Genomic DNA, 10,769 nt, shown 5'->3' on the forward strand with positions numbered 1-10,769 from the left:
TAAGATTTTATTTATTTATTTGACAGAAAGAGATCACAAGTAGACAGAGAGGCAGGCAGAGAGAGAGAGGGGGAAGCAGGCTCCCCGCTGAGCAGAGAGCCCCATGCGGGACTCGATCCCAGGACCCTGAGATCATGACCTGAGCCGAAGGCAGGGAGCGGCTTAACCCACTGAGCCACCCAGGCACCCTTTTTTCTTTTTTTTTTAAACAATTATTTTTTTAAGATTATATTTATTTATTTGACAGAGAGAGATCACAAGTAGGCAGAGAGGCAGGCAGAGAGAGAGGAGGAAGCAGGATCCGCATGGAGCAGAGAGCCCGACGCAAGACTTGATCCCAGGACCCTGAGATCATGCCCTGAGCCGAAGGCAGAAGCTTAACCCACTGAGCCACCCAGGTGCCCCAATTTTTCTTGTTTCTTGAGACAGGCCTGCAGTGCTCAGGATTTCCCTTTTAGAACTGCTTCTGCTGCATCCCAAAGATTTTGGACTATTATGTTTTCATTTTCATTGGTCTCCATGTATTTTTTTTTCCATGTATTTTTTTCATTTCCTTTTTGATTTCTTCATTGATTTATTGGCTGTGTAGTAGCATCTTGTTAGACTCCACATGTTTGTGTTTTTTCCAAGTTCCTTTCTTGTGATTAATTTCTAGTTTTATTGATATGGTATATCACACTGATTTGTCAATATTTAACCATCCTTGCATCCCCAGAATAAATCTCACCTGATTGTGGTGAGTGATCTTTTTAATGCATTGTTCAATGTGCATTTTATTTTATTGAGTATGATACTGTTGTGGTCAGAAAAGTTGCCTGATATGATTTTCATCTTCTTAAATGTATTTCAAGTGAGAAGAACCAGCAGTAAGTAACAGGACCGACAGGTTTTGGGACACCTGAGAAGAGCTACTGGTTTGCAAGAGTGGCTTACATTTTCCTTCTCAAACTAGGTGACTGAAGGATAGTTACCAGGAAAAAACCCTGAGAAGGAAGAGATTATAGCTAAAAATTCATGTTAGATTCATACATATTTCTTCTTTAAAAAATTTCTGTTTAAAATTAAGAATTTAGTTAACATATAGTGTACTATTAGTTTCAGAGGTAGAATTTAGTGACTCATTAGTTGCATATGACACCCAGTGCTCATCACATCAATTCCCTCATCCATGGGCATCACCTCCCCCAGCACTCCTCAGTTTGTTTCCAAGAGTTTAGCATCCTTTATGGTTTGCCTCCCTCTTTATTTTTATCTTATTTTATTTTTCCTTCCCTTCCTCTGTGTTCATCTGTTTTGTTTCTTAAATTCCACATATGAGTGAAATCATATGGTATTTTTCTCACAGATTTCACTTAGCATAATACCCTCTCATTCATCCACGTTATTGTAATTGGCAAGATTTCCTTCTTGCCAATCAGTTGGCTGAGATATATATATATATAATGGATAAAGAAGTTGTTATAAATACATATATATGTAGATGAATGGATAAAGAATATATATATTTTTTATTTGAATTTGATTTGATATTTTTGATTGAATATTCTTTATCCATTCCTCTGTTGATGGACATCTGGGCTCTTTCCATATTTTGGCTATCGCAGATATTGCTGATATAAACATTGGGGTGCATGTGCCCCTTTGATTCACTATGTTTGCATCCCGTGGATAAATACCTAGTAGTACAATTGCTGGGTCATAGGGCAGTTCTATTCTTTAACTTTTTGAGGAACCTCCATATTGTTTCCTAGAGTGGCTGGACCCATTTGTATTCCCACCAATAGCATAAGAGTGTTCTCCTTTCTCCACATCCTCACCAACATCTGTTGTTTTACTGAGTTGTTAATTTTAGCCATTTTGACAGGTGTGCAGTGGTATCTCATTTTGGTTTTGATTTGTGTTTCCCTGATGGCAAGTGATGTTGAGCATTTTTTCATGTGTTTGTTGGCCACTTGTATGTCTTCTTTAGAGAAATATCTGTTCATGTCTTCTGCCCATTTCTTAACTGGAATTTTGTTTTTTGGGAATTGGATTTGATAAGTTCTTTATCATTTTAGATACTCACCCTTTATCTGATATGTTGTTTGTGAATATCTTCTCCTATTCTGTAGGTTGCCTCTTAGTTTTATTTCTTGTTAACTTTGTTGTGCAAAAGCTTTTTATCCCAATGAAGTTCCAATCGTGCGTTTTTGCTTTTGTTTCCTTGACTCTGGAGATGATTCTAGCAAGAAGTTGCTGCAGCCAGGGTCAAAGAAGTTGCTGCCTGTGTTCTCCTCTAGGATTTTGATGGATTCTTGTCTCATATTTAGGTCTTGCATCCATTTTGAGTCTCCTTTTGTGTGTGGTGTAAGGAAATTGTCCAGTTTCATTCTTCTGCATGTAGCTGTCCAATTTTCCCAACATCGTTTGTTGAAGAGATTGTCTTTTTTCCATTGAACATTCTTTCCTGCTTTGTTGGAGATTAGTTGACCATAGAGTTGAGAGTCCATTTCTGGGCTCTCTATTTTGTTCTATTGATCTATGTGTCTGTTTTTGTGCCAGTACCATACCGTCTTGATGATTACAGCTTAGTAGAGCTTGAAGTCTGGAATAGTGATACCTTGAGTTTTGATTTTCTTTTTCAAAACTACTTTGGCTCTTTGGGGTCTTTTCTAGTTCCATAAAATTTTAGAATGATATATCCCAACTCTGTGAAAAATGCTGGTGGCATTTTGATAGGGATTGCACTGAGTGTATAGATTGCTTTGGGTAGCATAGACATTTAAACAATATATACATGAACATGGAATTTTTTTTATTTCTTTGTGTCTTCCATAATTTCTTTCATAACTGTTCTATAGTTTTCAGAGTACAGTTCTTTTACCCCTTTGGTTAGATTTATTCCTAGGTATCTTATGATTTTGATGCAATTGCAAGTGGGATAGATTCCTTGAATTCTCTTTCTGCTGCTTCATTGTTAGTGCATAGAAATGTGACAGACCTCTTTATGATGATTTTAATCCTGTGACTTTGCTGAATTCCTATATGAGTTGTAGCAATTTTTGGGTGGCGTCCTTTGGATTTTCTACATAAAGTGTCATGTCATCTGTGAAGAGTGAAAGTTTGACTTCTTCTTTGCTGATTTGGATGCCTTTTATTTCTTTTTGTTGTCTGATTGCTAAAGCTAGGACTTCCAGTTTATGTTGAACAATAGCAGTGAGAATGGATATCCCTGTCATGTTCCTGACCTTAAGGAAAAAGCTCTCAGTTTATCCCCATTGAGGATGATATTTGCTGTAGGTCTTTTGTATATGGCCTTTATGATGTTGAGGTATGTTCCCTTTATCCCCACATTGTGGAAGGTTTTTATCATGAAAGGATGCTATATTTTTTTCAAATGCTCTTTCTGCTTCTATTGAGAGAATCATGTTGTTATTATTCTTTTATTAATGTGGTATGTTGTGTTGATTGATTTGTAGATGTTGAGCTACCCCCACAGCCCAGAAATAAAACCCCTTGTTCATGATGAATAATTCTTTTAAGGTACTGTTGGATTCTATTAGCTAGTATCTTGGTGAGAATTTTTGGATTCATGTTCACCAAAGATATTGGTCTGTGGTTCTCCTTTTTAGTAGGGTCTTTGTCTGGTTTGGAGATCAAGGTAATACTGGTCTCATTGAATGAGTTTGGAAGTTTTCCTTCTATTCTGATATTTTGGAAGAGTTTCAGAAGAATAGGTATTAATTCTTTGAATGTTGGATAGAATTCGCCTGGGAAGCCATCTGGCCCTGGACTCCTATTTGTTGGGAGATTTTTGATTAGTGATTCAATTTCTTTGCTGATTATGTGTCTGATCAGGTTTTCTATTTTTTTCTTACTTCAGTTTTGGTAGTTTATATGTCTTTAGGAATTTATCCATTTCTTCCAGATTGCCTAATTTGTTGACATATAATTGCTTATAATATTCTCTTTTAATTGTATTTCTTTGGTGTTGGCTGTGATCTTTCCTCTTTCATTCAGGATTTTATTTATTTGGGTCTTTTTTCTTTGGTTTTTGAAAGTCTGGGCAGGGGTTTGTCAATGTTGTTAACTCTTTCAAAGAACCAGATCCTAGTTTTATTGATCTGTTCTACTTTAAAAAAAATTTCTATATCATTGATTTCTGCTGTAATCTTTATTATTTATCTTCTCCTGCTGGATTTAGGCTTTATTTTCTGTTCTTTTTCCAACTCCTTTAGGCATAAGTTTAGGTTGTATATTTGAGACTTTTCTTGCTTCTTGAGGTATGCCTGTATTGCTATATACTTCCCTCCTAGGACTGCTTTTGCTGCATTCCAGCGGTTTTGAACTGTCATGTTTTCATTTTCACTTGCTTCCATGTATTTTTTAATTTCTTCTTTAATTTCATGGTTGAGCTATTCATTCTTTAGTAAGACTTTCTTTAACCTCTATGTATTTGTAGTCCTCCCCAATTTTTTCTTGTGCTTGACTTCAAGTTTTATAGCATTGTGGTAAGATATATATATATATATATATATATATATATATATATATATATAATGATCTCAATCTTTTTGTACCAGTTGAGTCCTGATTTGTGACCCAGTATTTGATCTATCCTAGAGAAAGTCCTATGAGCACCCGAAAAGAATGTGTATTCTGATGCTTTAGGATTAAATGTTCTGATTAAATGTTCCATCTGGTCCAGTGTGCCTTCTATCCTTGTTGATCTTCTGCTTGGATGATCTGTCCATTACTGTGAATGAGTGTTAAAGTCTCCTACTATTATTATCAATGGATTTCTTTTAATTAGTTATTAATTGATTTATATATTTGGCTGCTCCCAAGTTAGAAGTGTAAATATTTACAATTGTTAGATCTTCCTGTTGGATAGACCCCTTTATCATGATATAGTGCCCTTGTTTGTCTCTTATTGCAGTCTTTGGTTTTAAGTCTAGCTTGCCTGATATAAGGATGGCTACTCTGGCTTTCTTTTGATGTCCATTAGCATGATACATGGTTTTCCACCCACTCACTTTCAACATGGAGATGTCTTTGAGTCTAAAATGTATCTCTTGTAAGCAGCATGTAGATGGGTCTTTTTTTTTATTCATTCTGATACCCTATGTATTTCAATTGGAGCATTTAGTCTTTTTATGTTCAGAGTAATTATTGAAAGATATGAATTCAGTGCCATTGTATTATCTGAAGAGTCACTGTTCCTATCGATTGTTTCTGTTCCTTTCTGGTTTTTGTTACTTTTGGTTTCTCTTTCCACTCAAAAGAAGAAAGAAAAAGAAAAGAAAAAACCAACAAAAACAATAACAACAATAAAAACAATAACAAACTAGATCTGGGATGTGTTTTGGTCTGCTTGTTAAAAAAGAGACTAGATCCCTAAAGAAAAAAAGATACATATATTACATAAATATATAATATACATAATATTATACACTAAGGTATGTATGTGATTATGTATGTATTATATGTGTACTATGTACTATATATAATTATGTATTATAATTACATATAATCATACATATTGTACATATAGCATATATTTTATATATTATACACAATAAACATATTGTTATGTATTATATATGTATACATTATGTATATTATATTATATATTATAATTATATATAATTATACAAATTATATATAAATAAAATACAGTGAAAGGAAACAAAAATAAGAAAAAATATACAAAATATATGTAAAAAATTTTAAAAGGAATTAAAAAGAATTGAAAAAAATAAGAAAGTAACTGAAAAAATAACACTAAAAGACTGAAGAATAAAAATACAAAGAATGCTATATACTGTTTTCCCCAAGAGTGGAAGCTCTGGAGCCCTCCACGATCAGTAAACTTGGTGTAAAGGAGTTCTTTGCGCTGGTCTTCTGAGGGAGGGGTCTGTTGCCGGGATTCTCACATGGACTTGCCCTGGTGGACATGAGCCTCCAGGGCGCAGGGAGGCTGGGCTCAGTGTAAGCGTCGCTGGACTCCACTAGGTGGTGCTGTTTTGCTCCCTGAAGGCTTTCAGCACTGATAGGTATTAATATGGCAGTGCTCCTAGTCCTGAAGCTGAAAATATGCACCCACCACTCTTCACTGAGCTTTCACAGAAGAGCAATGAATCCCTTTGTCCCCCCAGTTTCCGTAAGAATTCTGTGTTCACTCAGAATTTGGCCCAGCGTTTTTATCTCAGACATGCAACTGAGTTTGAAAACTCCAAATTTTAAGGAGTCCTGCTGTTCCTCCCGGGAAGAGTCTTGCCCCCCTTTCTGCCTTTTGCTGGGCCCCTTCCAGGAAAGCTGTCTCAGGGGCAGGCAATGGTTCGAAGTTTCATGGCAGCACAGAGCAGAAAGCCGGCGCCTACGTTCACTGTTCTCAGCCAGTTTCCCGCCTCTGAAGCCTGGGAACTCCTCCGCACTCGGGCACCACCTGATCTTCCGGTGACCCCAGGGATCCTCAGACCACCCTGTCACACCTGGCATTCCACCCCGCTTCTGAGCACATTTAAGCCAGGCACGTCCCCCACTGTAGCAGACTTCTAAAAGTTCGGATTTTGCACTCTGCTGCTTATACTACCTTAGGGTAGCGGCCCCGCCCCAAGCAGGCTCGCTCCCCTCACCTACCCTGGGCTCTATCTAGCTTCAAGTCTCTGCACCTCCTATCTTCCAGGCAGTGGTCATTTTCTACTGGTAGAATTGCAGTATTTGTTTTCTCAGATCTCTATTGGTTCTTCAGGGGTTCAGAATGATTTGGTAACTATCTAGTTGTATTCGAGGAACAAGACAAACGTAGGGTTCCCTAACTTTCTTTCTCCTAACTCCGCATGCACACGTTTTTTCCCCTGATAGTGCAGGTCTCCTGGCAAGGACTTGCCCTAGTTAATTAGTTTACTTTTCTTATTTCTGAAAATGTGCTTATTTTGCTTTTTTTTTTCTTGGATTTTATTTTCACTAGACATTATTTTGGGTTCAAAATGTTTTATTTTCGTACTTAAAAACTGTTTTTCATTCTCTTCCAGTTTCCATATCTGCCAATAAGACAATACAATTCCATTGTATGAAATGCATCTTTTTTTAAATGGCTGTTTTCAAGAGTCTCATTATCTTTTGCTATTGGTAGTTTGTATATATTATATTTTCTTTGTATTTATCGGACATGGACTTTATTAATTTTCTAGCTCCTATATAGTTATCTCAGTCATCAAATTTGAGGAATTGATGGTCTTGTTTCTTCAAGTAATTTTTCTTCCATATTCTTTCTCCTTCCATTCTCAGACTCCATGTACACATTTCCTTTTTCTATTGTCCAGCCATTCCCACAAACTCTTTTTATAATTTTTTTTAATTTAAATTGGATTATTTCCATCGTATATTTCCATTATTTCCGTTTATTTTTATGCTCATGGTCTTTTGTCAATTCCATCTGTCTTAAGTCCCCCCAGTGAAGATTTTTTTTCAGATATTGAACTATAAGTTCTAGAATTTCTTTCTCTTTTATGGTTTCTCTTTTTCTATTAATGTCTTATATTTTTATTCATTGAGGGCATTTTTTATAATGTCCTTTAGAATAGCTATAAATCTTGTATAAAATACTTGTCTATTCCAATATCTGGATCGTCTCACACTCGGTATGCTGATTGTCTTTCTCTCTCTTTTTTTTCAAGACTTTATTTATTTGGCAGAGAGAGAAACCGCTAGAGAGGAAACACAAGCAGAGGGAGTGGGAGAGAGAAAAGCAGGCTTCCTGCAAGCCTGATGTGGGGCTCCAGTCCAGGACCCTGGGATCATGACCTGAGTGGAAGGCAGACGCTTAACAACAGAGCCACCCAGGCGCCCCTTGATTATCTTTCTCTTGAGAATGGGTCTGGATCACGTTCTTCTAGTTATTTGTATATCACGTCATTTGCTCACCTGACAACTGCCTATAAGAAATGCTTTCTGGAATTTCCAATCCTACTCCTCCTTTTTTTTTTTTTTAATTTCTTTACATCTTGGAGGAGAGTAGAAATCTAAGGATAGCAAAGCTTCTCAAATACTACACTGCTGCTAAAGCAACTTGTTCAGAAATGTGTGCCACAAATAGTTTGAGAATGAAAGAAAATAGTTCCCTTTCAAGATTTCCCCCTCAGAATCGAGGAGGGGAAATGAAACTTCTACCTGCCTTCCTCCTATTTGCTGCTTTAAGAGATAGCTAGTGTGAGTTACAAGTTTTTACTTTTTTATTCAACCCCATCAATCTTTGAGTTAGTACAAATTCATTATAAATTCTGATACTGTCTTAATTTTTCATTTTGTTTTTAAATTCCCAGTATTTGTCATGATTTTAAAAAGTTGGCCACTATTGTCTTGAATTACTTTATTGAGCTATAATTCACATATCCTACAATTCACTCATTTAAAATGGATTGTGCATTCAATGATTTTTGGTATAATCACAGGGTTGAATAATCACCACCACAATTACTTTTAGAACATTTACTGCTGTTAGCCAGCCCTGCTTCCCTACTCCAACACTAAGCAACTACAGGTTTACTTTCTGTCCCTCTATATTTGTCTATTCTGGACATATCCTATAAATGGAATCACATAATATGTAGTCTTTTTTGACTGGCTTTTCTCACTAAACCTAAAGTTTCTGAGGCTCATCCCTGTTGAGGCATGTAATAGTATTTTATCCTTTGTTATAACTAAACAATATTATATGAATAATAACTAAACAATATTAATAATAACTAAATATTACATAAGATGTGTTTGTAAATAACTAAATATGAATAAGTAAACATAAATAATAACTAAATAATGTTAATAATAACTAAATAATATTATATAAGATATATGTTTGTGTATTTTGCTAAGTATCTGGGTTGTTTCTACTTTTGATTATTATGAATAATTCTGCTATGAACACTCATGTCCATTGCTTCTGTGAACATGTTTTTATTTCTTTTGGTATGTATCTAGAAATAGATTACTGACTCTATGATAACTCTATGTTTAGCCCTTCAAACAACTTCCAGATTGTTTTCCAAATTGGGTGTACCTCTTTACATTCCCATCAGCAGTGTATATGGGGTTCCAATTTGTCCATATTCTTAACAACACTTGTTACTATCTGACTGATTATAGTCATTCTAGTGGGTGGGAAGTCGTAGCTCATGGTGATTTTTATTTGCATTTGCCTAATGATTCATGAAGTTAAGTATCTTTTCATGCGCTTACTGGCCATTTATTTTTTGGAGATATGTCTATTTAGATCTTTTGCTCATTTTAAAATTGGGTTGTCATTCTATTTTGAGTGGTGAGTTCTTTAATTCTAGATATGAATCCCTTATCAGATATATAATTTGCAATTCTTTTCTTCTATTATATCTGTTGTGCTTTCATTTTCTTATTGGTATTGTTTAAAGCGTAAAGGTTTGTAATCTTGATGAAGTTCAATTTGTCTATTTTTTCTTGCTTGCTTATGTTTTGATGTCATATAAAAGAATCTATTGCTATATCCATAGTCATGAAGATTTTAAGCCTTCATTTTTGCCTGTATTCATTGTCAGCATATTCATGGATACTTAAGAAAAAAAAGAAACCTGCTGACCAAAAAATATTTTAACTACGAAATGCTACCAAAAATACAGGAACACACAAAGTTAAAAAGTTAAAAGTTCCTGTTCAGTATTTCCCTGAACTATAGTACATCAAAAAATAATGGATTTTTTTTTTCTGAAATCATCTTCATGACCTACAGGGTCTTTACACTCTCATCTTCTACTTTCTTGGTCTCTTATCATAGTTCTTGAGAACTTTCATCTAACTGTAATAATAATATAATTCAAAATGAAAAATTATAAAATATGGGAAATATAAAAATTTGCAAGTATTTAATTTCTTAACCTATTAACCTCAAACTACATTGAATTGTTACAGCCATACTTTGTATTTCTTCCCTATCACCTCTAAGTATTTACACGTCTAGGTAATCTGATAAGTATTGTAACCTCATAATTTTCACTTATAACTATAGTTACCTTTGTGTATGTTTTATCACCTCTTGACTACATTGGAAGTGCTGGACTAGGATTTGTAAATATTTCAGTCTTCTACTCATTTGTGGAAGATGATGTATTTGTGCCTTTAAGGATCATTTAGTATTTGATGAATAATTAGTCTCCCATTGGAGGACTTACTAATATTTGCTAATGCTTGCTACACGCACAAGAGGTGATAGTTTTTGTATTTTTATGATGTTAGGAAGATAGATAGTACATGAACAACTTTATTTCAGAAGAAGTAGGCTCAGAAAGCATTGAAGTTATCTTATAAATTTTAGACAATTGGAAGACGTTAGAGGGAATTAACTGAATTGAGGCTCATGCTCACTTTCTGTGGATACTGTATGTACAGGGGACCCAGTGCTAAGATTTGCCCAGGTATAATGTAGTCCACCTAATACCCGAAGCACTGCTCTCAGTTTCTAAACATGTGAACCTCTGAAAATCCAAGTTCAAAGTAAGACTGAGATAAACAACACTTGAAAGAATAAAGTATAGAAAAGAATGCATACTTATACATGTAGGATTACCTTTTTTTAAGAACTTATTTGTTTATTTGAGGGAGACAGAGAGAGAAGGAGCACAAGCAGGGTGAAGGGCAGAGGGAGAAGCACACTCCCTGCTGAGCAGAGAGTCCGATACGAGACTCGATCCCAGGACCCTGAGATCATGACCTGAGCGGAAGGCAGACGCTTAACGCACTGAGCCACGCAGGCGCCCCAT

Source organism: Meles meles, chromosome 17 (assembly GCF_922984935.1).
Source record: "Meles meles chromosome 17, mMelMel3.1 paternal haplotype, whole genome shotgun sequence".
NCBI lineage: Eukaryota > Metazoa > Chordata > Mammalia > Carnivora > Mustelidae > Meles > Meles meles.